Source organism: Ahaetulla prasina, chromosome 7 (genome assembly GCF_028640845.1).
Source record: "Ahaetulla prasina isolate Xishuangbanna chromosome 7, ASM2864084v1, whole genome shotgun sequence".
Taxonomy (NCBI): domain Eukaryota; kingdom Metazoa; phylum Chordata; class Lepidosauria; order Squamata; family Colubridae; genus Ahaetulla; species Ahaetulla prasina.
The window spans coordinates 41667261-41689618 of record NC_080545.1 but is presented as its reverse complement, the minus strand read 5'-3'; positions in this window follow the sequence as shown (position 1 = coordinate 41689618).

Here is a 22358-nt window from a genome sequence, read left to right as displayed (position 1 = left end):
ACAATAGTGATTGGTCTCATTCGAGACAATGACGAATCTGCATATAGATGAGAGGTCGAACGACTAGCCTTTTGGTGCGACCAAAACAATCTGGAACTGAACACGCTCAAAACTGTAGAAATGATGGTAGACTTTAGGAGAAACCCTTCCAGACTTCCACCTCTCACAATACTAGACAACACAGTATCAACAGTAGAAACCTTCAAATTTCTAGGTTCTATCATATCGCAAGATCTAAAATGGACAGCTAACATCAAAAACATCATCAAAAAAGGACAACAAAGAATATTCTTTCTGCACCAACTCAGTAAGCTCAAACTGTCCAAGGAGCTGCTGATTCAATTCTACAGAGGAATTATTGAGTCTGTCATTTGCACCTCTATAACTGTCTGGTTCGGTTCTGCAACCCAACAACAACAACAACAACAACAACAACAACAACAACAACAACAACAACAACAATAATAATAATAATAATAATAATAATAATAATAATAATAATAATAATAATAATAATAATAATAATAATAATAATATTTTAATTTGTATACCGCCCTTCTCCCGAAGGACTCCGGGCAGTGAACAGGCAGATAAAATACAAATACATACAATAATTAAAAACATCCCTTAAAAAACTAATTTAAATGCCCAAATGTTAAAAAACATACTCCCCCATAAAATCACAAAATTTTAAAAACCCATCCAATAAAGATAAAAATCAGGCTAGTCCAGCCATACGAAATAAATAAGTTTTGAGTTCGCGGCGAAAGGTCCTAAGGTCAGGTAATTGTCGAAGTCCGAGGGGAAGTTCGTTCCACAGGGTCGGAGCCCCCACAGAGAAGGCCCTCCCCCTGGGGGCCGCCAGTCGACACTGTTTGGCTGACGGCACCCTGAGGAGTCCCTCTCTGTGGGAACGTACCGGACGATGGGAGATAGAGGCCGGCAATAGACGGTCCCGTAGATAGCCCAGTCCTAAGCCATGGAGCTTAGAACAAGAAAGACACAGACTTCAGAGGATAATTAGAACTGCAAAAAAAATAATTGCTACCAACCTGCCTTTCATTGAGGACCTGTATAGTGCATGAATCAAGAAGAGGGCCGTGAAAATATTTACAGATCCCTCACATCCAGGACATAAACTTACGGGACCGCCTGCTGCCACCGGTGGCCTCCCATTGACCAGTGCGCTCCCATAGAGAGGGTCTCCTCAGGGTGCTGTCGGCCAGACAATGTCGGCTGGAGACCCCCAGGGGAGGGCCTTCTCTGTGGGGGCCCCAGCCCTCTGGAACGAACCACCTCCAACGTTGTGCCAACTCTCTGACCTCCGAGCCTTCCAGCGTGAGCTGAAGACTCTTTTATTTCATCGAGCAGGACTGGCCTAATAGTTTTTAATAGTTTTAATTATTTTTTTAATGGGTTTTAGCAAATTTTTATATTTCGGCCAATTTAAAATTAGTTTTTTAAAATTGCTCTTAACTTTTGTATTATTGCTTTTACTTGGCTGTAAACCTCCCTGAGTCCTTTGGGAGAAGGGTGGTATAAAAGTTGAAATAATAAATAAATAAATAAATAAATAAACTGTTTCAACTCCTACCCTCAAAACGACGCTATAGAGCACTGCACACCAGAACAACAAGACACAAGAACAGTTTTTCCCTGAAGGCCATCACTCTGCTAAACAAATAATTCCCTCAACACTGTCAAACTATTTACTAAATCTGCACTACTATTAATCTTCTCATCATTCCCATCACCAATCTCTTTCCACTTATGACTGTATGACTGTAACTTTGTTGCTGGCAATCCTTATGATTTATATTGATATATTGACCACCATTTGTGTTGTAAATGTTGTACCTTGATGAACGTATCTTTTCTTTTATGCACATGAGAGCATATGCACCAAGACAAATTCCTTGTGTTTCCAATCACACTTGGCCAATAAAAAAAAAATTCTATTCTATTCTATTCTATTCTATTAAGAAAGGCTATAAACAAGACACAATTTTCCCTAGAACTAATTTACTCAGGAAGGATCAGAATTGGATCAGCTACTCATAATTATGCAAACATGTTTCTTGCATCTGTCACCACCTATAAATCCAATGTCTGCTGAAGACAAAGGACTCTCGGAAACTGCAAACCACTCTCTCTGGGGGAATGCAATTATACCCAAAACAAGTTTCATCTCAATACCCCGACCCATTTTTTCTTCTCTGTGGTGTCTGAATTTTAATTTCAGCTTGATCCAACCCACTACCAACATTAGCAATGCTCATGTTTCCCAATATTATCTCTTGTGACCTACCAATATTGGCATTCAAATCAAGTCAAAGTTTGAGTGACTTTGTCTGCAAAGAATTATGACAATTACTGGCATTACCTCTATTACAATTATCTACCCCCAATATATTTATGAAGGGTATACCCCATAGCACAGAAAAGTATTATTGGCCAATGAGTGTGAGTAGTGTTTTTCATTATTCCTATTACTAAAGTAGATTTTTTTTCTGATTCATTAAGAAAGATCCTCCATTTGAGATTCAACCTCATTGTTTCATTACTTTCAGTTCCTTAATTTTTAAAAAGGTCTCATTGGCTCTGCTACAGGAGAAACATTGCTTAGCCAGAATAGTGAAAATTATCTGGACAATCAATCATGCAACTCTTCAAACAATGAGGTATGAAATTTTGTTAACAAATGAGGTGTGAAATTTTCCAAGCACGATTTTAAAAAGTCATCTGAGTCTTTCAGACCTGGTTTAGAACATTTTAACTGAACCTCAATTCTTCCAGCGATTGATAGCTGTTGCCAGTCTAAATTGACCAGAGAGTGATCTGCTATGACAATGGAATTACAAAAAATGTTCAAAGCGTTATAGTGAGCATCAAATCCTGAGCCATTCCAAGCTGGGCTAGCATGGTATCATGGTATAGACCAGTGTTTCTCAAGCTTGGGAACTTTAAATTATATGGACTTCAACTTGCAGAATTCCACAGTCCGCATATTGGCTGGGGGATTTGAGGAGTTAAAATCCATGTCAGGGTTCCAAGTAATACACCCATAGAAAACAGAACTCCAAGTAGATTCCTCAAAGTATAGTTTTATTGGATATATCATATTGGCACAGACTGGTGAACGACTCTGAAGTTCCCGTGGATTTCACCTAATTAAAAGTTTTTCCCCTTTCCCAAACAATCAGTCACATGGTCCAATCAAGGTGCTGTCTAGTTACCTGGTAATGTCACTCCTCCTCTCTCCGGCCACCTGTTGGAATGTTTTTGGTTCCCAGGAGAAAGTATTTTCTTTTGGCTACAAAACCCCAGCTAAGGGGCATGCATAAGTGCACAAAAGTGCCTACTGTTCCTGTCCTATTGTTTTCTTTCATTATATGTGCTTGTATATAATGTTGTGACAAAATAAATAAATAAATAAATATTTCTATTCCCCCCTCCCTATCCCTAAGCTCCACTGTGGCAACACTGAAACTGCAAAATGGCCTCGGTCAGGTCTGCTTCAGGGTTGATAGTCCATACATTTTAAAGTTCTCAAGCTTGAGAAATGCTGGGTATATAAGATCTAAAAGAGACAAACAATAGCCCCTCATATGTTGGAGACCCAATGTCAGTGAAATGTGTAAAGAAAGATAAGCAACATATTCCTAGTTTTTTTAATGACACTTTGACTAAAATAGTTCATAATTCATTCTCTAATTCATTCTCTATTCTGTCACACAGGAAACCTCCAAGTAAAAATAAATGGGGCTTAGTTTTAAGCTTAATAAACCACAATGACATTTCTAAGAAATAGTCTGTAACAGAATTGCAAGAAGAAAGCGCAGAGGAAATGATGCTCAATATTCGTTTCTAATTGGTATTTCTGAATTGTTAGCAAACACTGTTGACCTTTTTAACTAACTGATGCAGGGGTGGGTTCCACTTACCTTTGCTACTGGTTTGCAAGGGGAATGTGTGCATGCACAGAAGCTTCTGTGATAATGTCCGGCGGGTGGGCAGAGCCTCCTGCCACCGTTACTACTGGTTCGCAAGATCCAGTCTGAATTGGTAGCAACCCACCACTGAACTGGGCCTCTGGTGGCTCAGACTGCTAAGACAGTCTGTTATTAACAGCAGCTGCTTGCAATTACTGCAGGTTCAAGTCCCACCAGGCCCAAGGTTGACTCAGCCTTCCATCCTTTATAAGGTAGGTAAAATGAGGACCCAGATTGTTGGGGGCAATAAGTTGACTTTGTATATAATATACAAATGGATGGAGACTATTGCTTGACATAATGTAAGCCTCCCTGTGTCTTCGGAGAAGGGCGGGATATAAATAAAAATTATATATATATATATATATATATATATAGACACATATACATACATACATACATACATACATACATACATACATACAGATATGTGTACTAAAATTTTGTAGAGATAAAAAATCCACTGAATAATATAAAAACTGATGCTTAAATTAAACTTAGTTTTAATTTTCTGATACACGCTTCCCAAGACAAAGAAAATCTAGGTGCTGGTAAGGTGCTAAGTTTAATATAATAATTGTTATATTCATTTAATATGTTTTGTGCTATGGACTTTTATATGCTTAGGTTATGTTCTGAACAAAATGAATGAGACTCGGTCTTTTTCTTTAATTTACTGATTCTTCAAAATGGGTCTAAGACAAATTCATCCTGATGTGCACGGTTTTATATAGGGGATTTACTATTTTATGCAGCAACCTTAAAATATAAATCTTAATCTGAGGGGGATAAAAATCACTTAGGAAAAGACATTAACATAGGAAAATATCAATTGACATTAAAGTCTCCAAGACAAGATGTCTAGAGTAATCCAGTGCCATGCTAGAGATCATCAAAGCTATTTCAGGAGAAGATACTGTTTATAGTGGAATAGATATATATTTCCAGTACTCCTATACTATCTCAATCATCCAACATCAAATGTTGTAACATCAAATATTCATATTTGATTTTTAAAAAAGGGGTTTAAATGAGGTTTTAAATTTGTATTTATAAGTTAGAGCATCAATTGAATTTAACTATCTATTCTTTAGCTGTTTTTATCTATTATATGTTTTCTGTTGTTTTTTGTCTGTGAACCGCCCTGAGTCCTTCAGGAGATGGGCGGTATACAAATATAATAAATAAATAAATAAATAAATAAATATTGGCATATCATTAAATTGAACTTCTGACTACAGAGATGAAATTCCTGTAGACTATGATCACAGCACCTCTCCACCCCACCCATTCCTAGACTGCTGGATCATATTCTGGTGGTGGATATAGCTGTGGAAGGTTGTTCTTCCTTTCTTCTCTCAGACAGATCTCTGAAGTACCATCCAACATTACATTGCAGCCAATTTTCCAGCAAGTGACCTGGCTTTTAAAAGCAAGACTTCAGCAATAGTTGTCACATAGACTTTTTTTTTGTTAGGCTTTACTCTGGAAATTAGTGAGGCCAGCTTCTGAACCACTATTTCTTTGCAATAGCAAGGTTGCAGCCAATACCTCCCTGCTTGTTACTCCCATGATTGCACCCACTGTCTCTGTAAAAAAATTCACAACTCCATCATTTAATGATAACAATCAAAAACATTGGAAGGATACCCACAACAAAAATGAATATTTTATCAAAATTACTATTTTTATTTCAAGCAATCCCGATAAAATTAGGAAAAAGGTTTTTTGAGGACTTAAACAAATTGATGACAGAGTTTGTCTGGCAAGGAAAAAAACCAAGAATCACATTGAAAATGCTACAAGACACTAAAAATAAGAATGGTTTGGACTACTGGACTAGGAGCTGTATTACCAGGCTTCAGTGCTCACATCCATCCAGTGCTTCATACATATGAAGAATGGGATAAATTTGAAGAACAAAAAAATATTGATGTTAGAAGGACATGACTTACAATTGGAGTGGCATGTATTTGTATGGGATAGAAAAGTAAACTAGATAGATATTTCCAAAAGCATAATATCAAGAATGCTCCATTGTCTGAGTAAATTTAGGAAATATTTTGTATTAGATATATTTTTGAAAGAGAGGGGAATTGAGAGTGTGATTATGTGTGGAGAGACTAGAGATTATAATTTAGGATTTATTTTGGATTATGATTGTTAGTTTTGATACCCTGAATTTTGCTCTGGGAAGTCAGGGGGATAAGGGGGAGGGGAATTGGGGGGGTTGAGGGTAGAGGATGGAGTGATGGTTAATGTACAGGGATTATTGAAGATGTATAAATACAATTAATGTAGGATCGGGTCTGCCCAGCTACCATTTTAGAATGGTGGGGAGGGAGAAAAGAGGAGAGAGTAGGAAGTAGGAAAGAGGAGAAGAGGGGTAGAAGAGGGAGAAGAGGAAGGAAGAGGGATAGAAGAGGGAGAAGGAAGGTATAGGGTGGAGGGAGGAGAGGATGTAGATAAGAGAAGGGGAGGAAGGTCTGGAAAGTAGAAGAAGGTAGACGAGGGAAGAGATTTAAAAGGAGGGGGTGGGGACTGGGCAAGCCCGACTAATTGTATATGACTGTACATTGGATGAGTTGTTGGTTATGAATATAAAAATAAAACTTTTTTATTAAAAAAAAAAGAATGCTCCATTGTCAGTATGGGAAAAAAATCAAACAAAATCACTATATGAAAATACCGGTCTGGCTATCCACGATGGAATCGCTAATATACCCTAATGTTTTAGAATTTGATAAAATTGTAAGGTACAAAGATATACTGAATGAACAAGGGGACTTAACATTAAAACAGAAACTTAAAAATCATTTTAATTGACGATTTGGAATTGACTTGGGCTGGTGGCCATATATCCAAATACAAATGAGACATAAGAAAGATGCTAAAAGATATGGATTTTACAAGGAACCCCAAGAATCGGACCAGAGATTGCTACGGACAGATGATAAATTAATAAAGAAAATTTATAATTACTTATTGAACTTTAAAATGGAAGAAGAATGTGTGAAAAAAAACATGGTAGTATGGGTAAAAAATAGAATTAGACAACTGGCAAAAATCGTGGGAAAGAAATTACTAATTAACAATGTCAACAGCATACAAAGAAAACCTGTACAAAATGTTCTGTAGGTGGCACTTCCCACCAGCAAGAATGGCAAAAATGTTCCAAATATGTCACCAGAGTGCTGGAAATGTAATCAGGTACTGGGATCCTATTACCATATGTAGTGGACCTGTCCAATGGCAAGAAAATATTGGTCAAAGTTAAAAAGATGTTTAGAAGAGATGACAGCACAACTGACAGATCTAAAACCAGAATTGTTCTTATTAGGTATACTACTGGGGAAATATAACAAAAGAATTACATACTTAATGTTACATGTAATAATAGCAGCAAGAATCACATATGCACAAAATTGGAAAAATGAAAGTATACTGATAGATGAAAATGTAATAAAGAAAATATTAGAATGCGCCAGAATAGACAGGTTAACAATGGAAATTAAGGATAAAGAGAAAACAGAACATTACTTAACATGGGATTTACTGCACAAATGGTTAGATAACAGGTGCAGAGATTAGTAATTTAATAATAAAAGAAGATTAACAAAATAGAAATACATATATACTATGAGTAATATTACCAGTGGACTGTACTCCACTATAAATTAAAATGTATAGAGTGACTAGTGTATAGAGTGTTACAGTATAATTATGAGAGTAACAGTTATAACTAGGATATACAAGATTATGTATATTTTAAAAAGACTACATTGTATAACTATGAGAACAATGGTTACAATCAGGGTGTATAATACTATGTATACTTATTTATTTATTTATTTATTTATTTATTTATTTATTTATTTATTTATTTATTTATTTATTTAGTCACAACAATATATGTAGGTATCATACAAAAAAGATTATATAGTATATAAACACATATATGAGTAAATATAAGGAGGTATAAGCATATATATATATATAGGAAGAAGAAAAGAAAAACAATAGGACAGGAACGGTAGGCACGTTTGTGCGCTTATGCACACCCCTTATGGTCCTCTTAGGAATGGGGTGAGGTCAATAGTAAAAAGGTTTTGGTTAAAGCTTTTAGGATTATGAGAAGAGACCACAGAGTCAGGTAAAGTATTCCAAGCACTGATGATTCTGTTACAGAAGTCATATTTTCTGTAATCTAGATTAAAGCAGTTGACATTAAGTTTAAATCTATTAGTTGCTCTAGTATTATTGCAATTAAAGCTGAAGTAGTCTTTAACAGGAAGGACATTACAATAGATGATTCTGTGAGTTAAACTTAGGTCTTGTCGAAGGCGACGGAGTTCCAAGTTTTCTAAGCCTAGGATTTCAAGTCTGGTGGGATAAGGTATTTTATTGTTTTCAGAGGAATGGAGAACTCTTCTTGTAAAATATTTCTGGACATGTTCAATTAAAAAAGATACTTGATACAAACAGTACACTGTCATTGCAGAAATGGAAACACGATGAATAATAAAGGAAAATGTATATTAAAAAATAATAATAAAAAAGAAAACAACAAAAAATAGTTTCTCCAGTGTTAGAATCTTTCAAAATGATTACTTTCTCTCTCCTGTATGTCCAAATAGAGAAAGTTAAAACACAGTCTGGCAATCTCTTACATATCTCCCAGATATAAACCTAATAACCTACTATGTTAAGTGCAGGTTCATAAGCTAACCTGGAAAAGCAGAGAGCTAAGGAGAGAAACAATTAGTGGTATGTCAACATAGAAACTTGGAGTGGATTGGGCAACAAAATAAAAAGAGGTTGATTTGGAATTTTAAAGAAGAAAATGGCTATATTTATTTAATCAATCAGCCCTTTGAGATAAGCCTGGGCAGAAGTCAGACTCCACAAGGACTTCTGAAACTCTATTTTATTTTTCACGGTGTAATCAAAGAATCTTGAAAGCCTGATGCTTTAGTCTTTGAAGAGCTGGAGGTCAAAACTATCTTATGGCTTTGCTATATTATAACATACAGTGGCTAAAGTAGTCTGGGATCTTAACTCCCGTCTGCAGTTGAAAGAGGACAATAAATGGATTCATGTTTAAAGGGAAGCATAGATATGAATCTGTACAATTTCAATTTTTCACTCAATATTAAGCTAACTACAATAAGCTGATAGGAACATAGGAAAATACAGAAAAAAGGGAATGCAAATATGTTACATCCTAAATCTGTCAGTATTGTCTAGCTACCTACTGCTACTGCTACTAAGAATAGAATAGAATAGAATAGAATAGAATAGAATAGAATAGAATAGAATAGAATAGAATAGAATAGAATAGAATAGGGGTGTGCATAAGAGCACAAACGTGCCTACCGTTCCTGTCCTATTGTTTTCTTTCATTATATCCAATTAATATAGTTATTGCATGCTTATGCTTATATATATATATATATGCTTATATATTATATAGTTACTTTCGTGCTTATGCTTATATATACTGTTGTGACAAAATAAATAAATAAAATAAATAAATAGAATTCTTTATTGGCCAAGTGTGATTGGACACACAAAGAATTTGTCTTCCATACATAAGCTGTCAGTGTACATAAAAGATATAAGTGAGAAATCATTATCATAATCATCATAAATACATTCATCATGAATCATAAGATACAACACTTAGTGATAGTCATAGGATACAAAATAAGCAATCAAAATCATACTAGGAAACTAAATAATACAACATAAATTGTAAAGATACAAGCAACAAAGTTATAGTATAAATAGAAAGAAGCTAGGTAATAGGAAGGATGAGAAGAAGAATAGTAATACAGTCTTAGTAAAGTTTGACAGTGTTGTGGGAATTAGTTGTTTAGTAGAGTGATGGCATGCAGAAAAAAACTGTCCTTGTGTCTAGTTATTCTGGTGTGCCATGCTCTATAATGTCGTTTTGAGGGTAGGATGTGAGGGATCTGTAGATATTTTCACAGCCTTCTTTTTGATCATGCAGTATACAGGTCCTCAATTGAAGGCAGGTTGATAGCAATTTTTCTGCAGTTCTAATTATCCGTTGAAATCTGTGTCTATCTTGTTGGGTTGCAGAACCAAACCAGACAGTTATAGAGGTGCAGATGACAGACTCAATGATTCCCCTGTAGAACTGTATCAGCAGCTCCTTGGGCAGTCTGAGCTTTCTGAGTTGGCACAGAAAGAACATTCTTTGTTGTGCTTTTTTGATGACATTTTTGATGTTAGGTGTCCATTTTAAGTCTTAAGATGTGATAGAACCTAGAAACTTGAAGGTCTCTACTGTCGATACTGTGTTGTGTAGTATTGTAAGAAGTGGTAGTATAGGAGGGTTTCTCCTAAAATCTACCATAATTTCTATGGTTTTGAGTGTGTTTAGTTCAAGATTGTTCTGGTTGCACAACACAGCTAGCTGTTGAACCTCCTATCTGTATGCAGATTTGTCGTTGTCTCGAATGAGACCAATCACTGTTGTATCATCTGCAAACTTCAGTACAGTACAGCGGTATCTTTTGAGATGCAGTCATTGGTATATAGAGAGAAGAGACGTGAAGAGAGCACACAGCCCTGGGGGGAGGGGGCTTTGCTAATTGTACAGCTATCTGATGTGATTTTGCCTGGCTTCACCTGCTGTTTCCTGTCTGTTAGGAAGCTTATGATCCATTTACAAGTGTAGTCAGGCACAGCTAGCTGGTTTAGCTTAGTTATAAGAGTGTCTGGAATGATGGCATTGAATGCTGAGCTGAAGTCTACAAAGATGACCCTTGCATAGGCCTTTGGAGATTCAAGATGTTGTAGGATGTAGTGCAGAACCATATTAACAGCATCATCTGCCAATCTATTTGCTTGGCAGGCAAACTGAAACAGCAGATTCACTATGGTTTTCAGGTGGGCCAGCACTAGCCTTTCAAAGGTTTTTATAACTACAGATGTTAGGTCTGAAGTCATTCAGTTCCTTGATGGAGGGTTTCTTTGGCACGAGGATGATAGTAGAGCATTTGAAGCAAGAAGGAACATAGCACATCTCTAGTGATTTATTAAAGATGGGGGTAAAGATGGGGGCCAGTTGGTCAGCATAAGCTTTTAAGCAAGAAGGAGTTACCTTGTCTGGGCCTGGTTCTTTTCCTGGCTTTTGTATGTGAAATAGACCTTGCACATCATTTTCTGTAATCACCAGAGGTAGGGGGCACAGTGGGATGGGGTCAGTTCAGTGGTGGGATTCAGCCAGTTCGCACCACTTTGGGAGAACCGGTTGTTAATTTCTGAGCAGTTTGGCAAATTGGTTGTTGGAAGAAATCATTAGGGCAGAGAACCGGTTGTTAAATTGCTTGAATCCCACCACTGGGTCAGTTGTAGGAGGTTTGGCTGTTGTTGGTGTCAGGGTTCTGACTGATGCCCTAATTATGAGCCTCAAGCCAAGTTTCAAAAGAAATCCAGTTATTTATTAGGCACTTCATGTCGGCACAGACCAAGCGAAGCCAACTCTGACCTCATTTAATTCACGTGCTGGGTTTGACCCTGTTTCCCCCTCCTCCCAAGGTGTGTCATCAGTCACATTCTCCAACAAAGCAATTTTGCAGATTGTAGAAGTCCCTCCTTCCGGCCACTGTGTGTCTGCACGGATATGACCTTGACGTGGCAAACTGAAATGTGCTTTGTTTTAACTGAAGTGCAAGTTCCTCAATGCAGTTGGGATGTTTGATTCCCCATTCCCCTGCCTATGGCACCACGAGAGCAGGTCAGGAATGCTTTGTGAATTGACATTCGGCTTCCCTCATTTCCTGAAGGTGACCTGTGCAAGGCAAAAACAGTTTGAGTACAGGTATAGATTTTAGGGGTGTGACCCCCCTCCCAGGCTTTGTTGGGTTGTCTTCATGGAATTTAGCTATGAGGCATTCACCTTGGATTTTTCTGCTCTTTACCAAGATGCCTCTGATAAGGGGTAGCCCTTCCACTTGATTAGGTATTGGAGCTGTCTCCTGTTCCATCTCGAGTCGAGGATGTGTTGTACCTCATAATGGGTTTAGCCCCCTATAACTACGGGGTCTGGGGGCTGATGGGGTAGTGGCCGACCATGAATTTTAAAAGGCTGCTATGGAATACTGGGTGTATCTTCCCTAGCAGTTGGGGCAATTTTAATTGCACCATGACCGGGTTGATAATCTTCACTCTGGGGAATGGCGCCATGAACTTGCTTCTTGCTGGTGAGTTTTAACCTCAAATATTTTGTGGAGGGGTAGACATTTTCCCCCAGCTGGAATGGCCATTGCAGGGCTTGGTGTTTGTCTCCCTGTTTCTTATAGGTCTGACATTTCTTGACATTTTCCCATGCTGCTTTCAACATTAACAGCCAGTCTGTCAAGCTGACTGAGGACGGGGAACCCCTTGGATATTCTGGCATTGGGACAAAGTCCATGCTGCTCACTACTTTGAAAGGAGTAAATCCCGTGCTACTGTGAACAGCATTATTGTACACAACCTCAGTGAAATGCAGGAGGTGTCAGGCTGCCTCTGATTATATCTAGGAAAGAAATACACCTTGACTTCATTTGCAAATAAAGAAAAGTACTTTTACTAGATACATCGGGATAGCAGCTGCGTTTAGCGGTGGAAAGTTGAATCTGAGACAAAATATGGCTAACAATCTGTATCACTCTATTCCTCCCTCCCCTTTCCCAAAAGGTCATCAGGTCTGGTCCAATGCCAGCTCCTTCCCGGGGTCCCGTGGTAATCTTCTTCCGCAGCCCTCTGGTTGTCAATCATATCAGGAATGCAATGTCCGTTAGAGTCCGCGCCAAACATTCCTGTTGAATTCAAAATAGCAATCTCCCCTCCCACCTTTAATTATGTCAGACCGACACTCTTAAAGGGCTCTCTCTACTTAACTTGAATCCAATAGCTATGTACATTAGAAATACAATCCCATGCTATCTATAACTAAATATAAGGAGCACAAAGAGATACGAAGGTTGGAGTGGAGGCTGACATTCGGCCCTCCTGCAACAAGGACGTCAGTCCTAGAAAGAAAAAGAAAAGTTAGGGTTTGTCAGGATATTTTTTATAGAATTGAGTTATTTTTCCTGAAGCACGAACATCTTCCTTGTTCACCCATTCAGCCTGGGATAAAGGGAAGTGCTTCCAAGCAATAGGATATTGAATCTTATTTCTATGTTTTCTGGAATCCAAAATTTCTTTTACTTCAAAATGTTGTTCGCCCTCAATGAGAATTGGTATAGGAGGGGGTACATGATCAGCACGGAAAGTGGATGTGTGTTCTGGTTTCAACAAACTGACATGGAACACAGGATGAATTCTTCTAAGAGTTTTTGGCAATTCTAGTTGTACAGTCACGGGGTTGATGATTTTCACTATGGGGAAAGGTCCCACATACTTAGGTCCTAGTTTTTTAGATTTTTGAGTGGTTTGTAAATATTTGGTGGAGAGATAAACCTTATCACCAACTTGGTATTTGTTCTCAGGGGATCTTTTTTTATCTGCTTGTTTCTTGTGTGCATGGTGAGCGTCATCGATCGCCTTGCGAGTCATTTTCCATGTGCTTTGTATTTGATCTATCCATTCTGATAAGGAGGAAACCATGGTTTTCTCCTTGGGAAGTTCTGAAATGGGGACAAAATCTTGGCCTGAAGCTATTTTAAAAGGAGTAAATCCTGTGCTACTATGAATAGAGTTATTGTAAGCGACTTCAGCAAAAGGTAGTAGGTCTGCCCAATTGTCTTGTTGATAGTTAATGTAGCAACGTAAATATTGTTCCAGTACCGAGTTCGAGCGTTCGCAACTTCCATTAGTCTGAGGATGATGGGAGGAGCTTAATCCTTGGGTGGAGCCAATCAATCGTAAAAACTCTTTCCAAAATTGAGAAGTGAATTGAACTCCGCGATCTGAGATGATGCGGTCAGGCATGCCGTGTAGTCTATAAATGTGTTGCACAAACAACTTCGCCAGAGTCTTTGAGGAGGCTATCTTTGAACATGGAATAAAATGAACTTGTTTGGAGAATAGGTCTGTCACTACCCAAATCACAGTATTGCCAGCACTTTCGGGTAGCTCTACTATGAAATCCATGAATATTTCTTTCCATGGAGCTCCTGGTCGGGCTACTGTTTGAAGTAGTCCAGGAGGTTTTCCTGGAGGCCTTTTAGATGATGCGCAAATAGGACAACTTGAGATATATGATTGAACATCTTTTTTCAGACTTGGCCACCAAAATTGTCTTTTAAGAAGATGTAGGGTTTTTACAAATCCAAAATGTCCTGCCATTTTGGCATCATGGCACCGTTGTAGGATGGTGTCTCTAAGTGACAAAGGAACATACAGTTTCGGTCCTATCCAAGCTAGGCCATCACGGAGTGTGCATTCATGCGAATGCATCAAGAACCAGTCATCAGTTTTCAAAGCTTCCTTAAACAAGTTAGTTAGTTCAGCTGGTAGGGATGACTCGGTCTTGGTATGGCTTCGGGTTATAGCTGGAGCTGCTAATTGTCGAATGGGAAGTATTGGCTGAACCACCTCAGAGCGAGTACCATTGTATTGGGGCAAACGTGAAAGAGCATCTGCCAAAAAATTTTTCCCTCCCGGAATGTAATGTAAGGAGAAGTTAAAATGATTAAAATATTGCGCCCACCAGGCTTGTTTGGGAGAAAGTCTTCTAGACGTTTTTAGCGCTTCTAAATTTTTGTGATCAGTCCAAACTTCAAAAGGATGATTAGAACCCTCTAGGAATTGTCTCCATGTGCAAAGAGCCCAGTGGACCGTGAATGCTTCCTTTTCCCAAATAGCCCATCGTCTTTCCGTTTCAGTTAATTTTCGAGAAGTGAAAGCACAAGGTTGTAGTTTACCATCGGAATTGTTTTGGAGTAAAACGGCGCCGACTGCTACATCACTTGCATCAGCTTGTATCACAAAAGGAACATCCATGTCTGGGTGTTTTAAGATAGGTTCAGCGGCAAACAATCTTTTTAATTTCTCAAACGCTGCTTGACATTCCATTGTCCATTCAAGAGGTAATGATGGGTTTTGTATCTCCTTTAGTTTTTAAGAGGTTGGTGATAGGCAAAGCAATTTGAGCAAAGGAAGGGATGAATTGACGATAAAAGTTTGCAAATCCCAGGAAACTTTGCAACTGTTTGCGTGTGCGTGGGGGGGCCCATTCTAAGACAGCTTTCACTTTCTCTGGGTCCATTTCTAGTCCATCAGCCGATATGCGATACCCTAAGTAGTCTATTTTAGTTTGATGGAAATCACATTTGGATAGTTTGTAATAAAGTTCTGCAGATAATAACTTTTTAAGAACTGCTCTTACTAGTTTAATATGTTCTTCCATTGTTTCTGTATAGATAAGTATATCGTCAAGGTAGACTAGAACTCCTTTAAACAAATGTTGATGGAGTATTTCATTTATCAGTTGCATGAAAACTGCAGGCGCTCCCTGCAGTCCAAATGGTAAAACTCGAAACTGAAAACACCCTAGGGGGCAATTGAAATCCGACTTCCTGGTTGGCTCCGTTGGCAATGGAGGTGATCTTTCTGGTCACCAACCTCTGGATCATGTTGGACTGCTAAGACAGCGACAATCAGCTGTCCAGCAGTTCGGAAATCCCCCTCTTCGGGAGAAGAAGCGGTGGTGAGCAAAAAGAAGCAGAGGTAGAGCTTCCCTAGAGCTCCTGGAAGATACCAGGGGGCTCGAAGGGTTAAGCCCCCTCAGAACTTCAAAGTGCTCCAGATCTGAGGCTTTTTTCCTGCTCCAGCAGACCTAATTGCCGCGACCAACTTCCGGGACCAATTTTAACTTAAAGAAGATAATACCGGACTGAACAGAAACAGGAGAGCTCTAATTATAAAAGCAAGTAATCAATCAATTCCCTGTTATTTTTTTTTTTTTAAGTTTTAGATTTGACTTCAAAGTGAAAATGGCGATCGTTCTTTAATGAGCTACGCAGTTGAAAACTAAAGTGTTACAATTCTCTGTCTGCTGTTTATTGCTGAAGGCCAGCTGGAAATTTTTTTTAAACATTGTAATGAGAAGGGAGAAGAGCTCGAGATACTGAGACTGATTTAAAAAAAAAAAAGATTTAAAAGGTTTATACGTAATATTAGCTGGGACCAATTTTAACTTAAAGAAGATAATACCGGACTGAACAGAAACAGGAGAGCTCTAATTATAAAAGCAAGTAATCAATCAATTCCCTGTTATTTTTTTTTTTAAGTTTTGGATTTGACTTCAAAGTGAAAATGGCGATCGTTCTTTAATGAGCTACATGATTGAAAACTAAAGTGTTACAATTCTCTGTCTGCTGTTTATTGCTGAAGGCCAGCTGGAAATTTTTAAACATTGTAATGAGAAGGAGAAGAGCTCGAGATACTGAGACTGATTTAAAAAAAAAGATTTAAAAGGTTTATCGTAATATTAGCTGGGACCAATTTTAACTTAAAGAAGATAATACGGACTGAACAGAAACAGGAGAGCTCTAATTATAAAAGCAAGTAATCAATCAATTCCTGTTATTTTTTTTTTTAAGTTTTGGATTTGACTTCAAAGTGAAAATGGCGATCGTTCTTTAATGAGCTACAGTTGAAAGCGAAAGTGTTACAAGTCTCATTGTCTGTTGTTTATTGCTGAAGGCCAGCTGGAAATTTTTTTTAAACATTGTAATGAGAAGGAGAAGAGATACTGAGACTGGAAAAAAAGAGACTTAAAAGGTTTATCGTAATATTAAGTTAAAGAGAAATTTTAAGAGATGGCAGCAAAACAATTAAAGTCAACTGCTACAAAAACCCCAGGAACATTAACACCGGGAGTCTCTCCAGCACATACAGCAGATACAAAATCACTAAATTTGGAAGCACTTCAGGATAACCTGAAAGAATTTATGAAAGAATCTCTTAACGATGCTATGAATTGGCAAACTTCCCAGATAGAGGATAAGTTTAAATTAATTACAGAAGAAATGTCAGAGATGAAAAAACAGATGTTAGAAATTCAAACTGGAAATAAAGAAGTTAAAGAAGGTTTGGTGTCAGCAGTACAGGGTCTGGCATCAAATGTGATTTTATTGGAGCAGGAAGTAGAAGAAATAAAGAAAGTTAATTTAAAATTGGAAAATGAGATTGAGGCAGTTCAATGTAAAATGGATAAAGTTGATGATGAAATTGTTTTGGTACAATATAGAGCAATGGAACTTGCTTTACGAATCCGTGGGCTGAAAGAATGTAAAAATGAGGATTTGAAGCAAATTTTTTCGGAGGCCTTTGCAGAGATTTTGGCAGTTCGGCCAGTAGATGTGGCATTTTATATTGATAAAATTTATCGTGTGAATTCCTGGATAGCAAGACAAAGAAATCTTCCCAGAGACATTGTTATTTATTTTACTACTAGAACAGTGAGAAATGAGATTTTACAAGCTTTTTTTAAAGGAGACAAGATTCAAGCAGCCGGCCAAGATATTTTAATACTAAAGGAAATTCCCCCCAAAATGTTGAGAGGTAGGAAGGAGTTTGCTTTTTTGGTGAACGAACTTAAAAAACGTCAGATTGAGTATAGATGGGATAATAGTTTACTATGAAGGGAAAGCACATCGTCTTAATACAGTCAGTAAAGCACAAGAGTTTTATGCTTATGTGCTTAAGGCTGGAAGTCCACCATCTCCGGATGGTAGGAGAAAGGAAGGTGAAATTAAAGAAAAAGAAGTGATAGTAATGGAAGAAGACCGTTTACAAGCGTTGGATGTGTCTAAGATGGGATCAGAGATTCCAAAAGAGCCAAGGATGACAAGAGCAGCTGTCAAACGCAAGGAACAAGAAGAAAAGGCTCAACAGGCTCAATCTGCTATTACCAAGACGGAAACAGTGGGAGGAGCAAGGCCCAAAGAAAGATATGATTTGCGGCTGGTGCTTCAAAAGTTTCCGATTGCTGATAATGGCAATTAGACTTTTATCTTGGAATGTCAATGGATTAAACTCACCACAAAAGAGAAGAAAGATATTTCATTATTTGAAGCAATTTAAAAATGACACTGTATGTTTACAAGAAACACATATTAGAACATTAGACCAGAAATATTTGATAAATTCGAAATTGGGAATACATTTTGTTGCATCTGCTACAGAAAAGAAGAATGGACTAGTTGTTTATATAAAGAGTAATTTATCTGCGACATTAATTGAAGCGGATAATCAAGGAAGATATATTGCTATTGAACTTTTATTGGAAGGGAGAAAAATACTTTTAATAGGAGTTTATGCACCAAATCAACAACAAGAAAAATTTTATAAGTTTTTACATAAAAGAATAACATCTTGGGATTATAAAACTTATATATTAATGGGTGATTGGAATGGAGTGATGGATACCCAGAAAGATAAAAGAAGTCTTAGAAATATTTCCAATCGTGTAAAACTGCCAAAGGCATTCTTTGATTTGATGGAAGATTTAGAATTGAGAGATGTATGGCGAGAACGCAATGAAAAGAGAGATTTTACATTTTTCTGACAGACATCAATCTTTTCTAGGATTGATTTCATTTTAATTACTAATGATTTGTTTTTCAGAGTGAAGAAGACAAAAATTTGTTCTAGATCCTTGTCTGATCATAGCCCGGTATGGATTGAGTTAGATCGGGAAAAAGAGGCCAGGAGGTCGTGGAGGATGAATGAGAACTTGTTTAAATATGAACAAAATGTAAATGAATGTAAAACTCTAATGAAGGAATTTTTTTCTTTGAACATGGATAAAGGGACACCTATAGAGATAGTTTGGGACACCAGCAAAGCTTATATGAGGGGAATTTTATTAGAGATGAATAATAAATATAGAAATAGACTGCACAAAAGGCGAAAAGAACTAGAAGAGGAAATTAAAAGGAAGGAGCAGTTATTGGTAGGCAATCCAGGAGATAGTAAAACAAAAGAGTCAATAAATATATTAAGAGGTCAATTTAATATGTTAATGAAAATGAATGTTTTGCCTAGATTTTTATTTTTGTTTCAAATGATTCCAATTTTGAAGAAAGATGCAAATTTACAAGAATGGCAAAAAGGGATTAATAAATTTGTATGGAAGGGTAAAAAACCGAGGATAAAGTTAAAAATAATGCAAGACGTTAGGAAAGAGGGGTTTAAAATGCCTAACTTGAAATTGTACTATGATGCAGTTGTTTTAACTTTAATTTCTGATTGGATTAATTTAACAGAGGAAAGGATTTTGAATATAGAAGGTTATGGTTTGTTATATGGATGGCATGCATATGTAATATATGACAAGAAAATTGATAAGACATTTAAGAATAATATGGTCAGAAGTGCGTTGTTGAGGATTTGGAAAAAATATCAATATAAGTTAGATGGAAAGATACCAATATGGACCATCCCCAGACATATGATAGAGAATATAAATATATTACAAAAAATGGAAGTTATCACTTACAAAGAGCTTTTGACTATGGAAAAAGGGGAATTACAGTTAAAATCTAGGAGAAATTGAGGATGAAGGAAGAAATTATACATGGTTCCAGTATGGACAATTGCAATCTAGATGGAAAATAGATCAGAAAATTGGTATAAGGCAAAGTGATGATAATCTGGTAAAACAAATAAAAGATCAAGGTCAACAGCATATAAAGAGATTATATAATGTATTGGTTGAAATTGATTCAGAAATGGAGTTAGTTAAAGATTGTATGGTAAAATGGGCACAAAATTTTCAACAACCTATAATGTTAGAAACATGGGGAAAAATTTGGGTGAGGAATGTTAAATTCACAAGCACAAAATTTAAGAGAAAATTTTATAAAATGTTTTATAGATGGCATTTAGATCCTAAAAAACTGTCATGTATGTATCCAAATGTGAAAGCAAAATGTTGGAGATGTGATTGTGAGGATGCTACCTATTATCATATATGGTGGACTTGCAAAAAAGTTAAAGCCTTTTGGATTAAAATATGGTGGATTATGCAGAACATTTTGAAAAAGAAGATCAAGTTTGTTCCACAGTTCTTTTTATTAGGAATAATCTCAGATTGCACTGTTATAGAGACAAAACTGATTCTGAATTTAATAACTGCTGCAAGATTATTGATTGCACAATATTGGAAGAAAGAAGACCTACAATTGGAGAATGGATTAGTAAAGTATCAAATTTAGCAGAAATGGCAAAAATTTCTGCCTACTTGAAAGACTGTACACAAGAAAAATATATTTTGGAATGGAGGAAGTGGATTGATTATATTCAAAATAAGTATCAGATTAAAAAATATCAATTAGTTTTTGAGTGAAGTTAGGAATTATTATGTATTAGTTTAAGAAAGAAGGGAATTGATAGTGTGATGGTGTGAAATGGAATATGTTTTATGTTATATTTTAGATTATGTTTGTTAGTTACAATACCCTGTATTCTGTTCTGGGAAGTCTCGGGGGGGGGGAATGAGGGGGGGAAGGGGAAGACTATAAATTGATTGGTTGCCATTGTACAGGAATAATGGTAGAATTAAACAAGTTGGAATGGTGTAATGTCGGGACTGCTTGGCAAACACTCCCGAAGGGAAAGGGTAAGGAAAGAGGAGTAAAGAAGGAAGAAAGTAGGTAGGTAGGTGGGTAGGGAGGAAAGAAGGGAGGGAGAAGAAAGGATAGGAGGAGGAGAAGAAGGAGAAGATAGAGGGTTAGAAAGGATGGTAGTGAGAAGTGGGAAAGAGGAGGGGAAGTAGGAAAGCGAGGAGAAGGTGGTGGTGGAAGTTTAAGAAGGATGAGAAGGGAAGAAAGGATTAAAGGGGGGAGTGGCAGTCGAGCAGCCCTGATTGAGTATAATTTGAGTATAGGACTGATTGTTGGATAAGTGATTGTATTGTACACTGGTCAAATTGTGGGAATTATTATGGGGGGAAAAAAATTAAAAAAAAAAAAGTTTGCAAATCCCAGGAAACTTTGCAACTGTTTGCGTGTGCGTGGGGGGGCCCATTCTAAGACAGCTTTCACTTTCTCTGGGTCCATTTCTAGTCCATCAGCCGATATGCGATACCCTAAGTAGTCTATTTTAGTTTGATGGAAATCACATTTGGATAGTTTGTAATAAAGTTCTGCAGATAATAACTTTTTAAGAACTGCTCTTACTAGTTTAATATGTTCTTCCATTGTTTCTGTATAGATAAGTATATCGTCAAGAACTCCTTTAAACAAATGTTGATGGAGTATTTCATTTATCAGTTGCATGAAAACTGCAGGCGCTCCCTGCAGTCCAAATGCTAAAACTCGAAACTGTAAACACCCTAGGGGGCAATTGAAAGCGGTTTTCCATTCATCCCCCTCCTTTATACGAACTCTGTAGTAAGCCTCTCGTAGGTCCAATTTGGTGAAAAATTTTCCTTTTGCTAGATGTGTTAACATATCTTTCATGAGCGGCATGGGTTATACGTTTTCGGCGCACACGGCGTTAAGGTTTCTATAGTCAACTATAAGGCGATAAGAGCCATTTTTCTTTTCTCGGAACATCACTGGTGCAGCCACACGAGGCCTAGCCGGTTGGATAAACCCCTGCTCTAAGTTTTTGTCTATGAATTTACGTAGCTCCCCCAATTCCTTTTGGGTCATGGGATAAGCTTTTGGTTTTGGAAGCTTTACCCCTGGAAGGATGTCTATTGCACAGTCAATAGGCCTATGGGGAGGTAGAACATCTGATGCTTTGTCACTAAAGACTTCTTGCAAATCCCAATATTCCTTAGGTATCCTCTCCTCCCCTTCTATCCGTTCGATCATTGCCCCCATTGTATCTTGGAACATGGCCACGGTAGATCCCTCCTTGGTTTCCCGTTTCTCCCCTCTTAGTGTCCTAGAACGGAAACGTAAAACTCCCGTCCTCCAGTTGATATGGGGGTTCCACTTCCGTAGCCATGACAAACCTAGCAACAGGGGTTGGTCCATCCCAGGGGCTACTATAAAGTTTAGGATCTCTCGATGGTCTCCCATTATCATTTCTATGGGTTCTGTTATGAAATGGGCGGGTCCTCCCCCTGCCACAGAGCCATCCAATTGAGCAAGGCTATGGGCCTACTTAGGGTTCTCAGTTTTAGTTCCATTTTCTCTACTAGTTCGGGACTGATCATGCACCTGGTACACCCCGAGTCTAGTAGTGCTAACATTTCCCCCTTATTACCCGAAGAGGGTACATACAGTTTGACTGGAATGTCCAAAGGCCCCCGTGTCCAACTCACCAGAAGATCTTTGTCGGATTCTGACGTGGTTTTGCTGTCATCAGTTTCGGTCGAAGCTTCGCACTCCTCCCTGATGGGGGTGGCCTTCTTGGCGACGCCTTCTTCCACTTTTGCCGGCT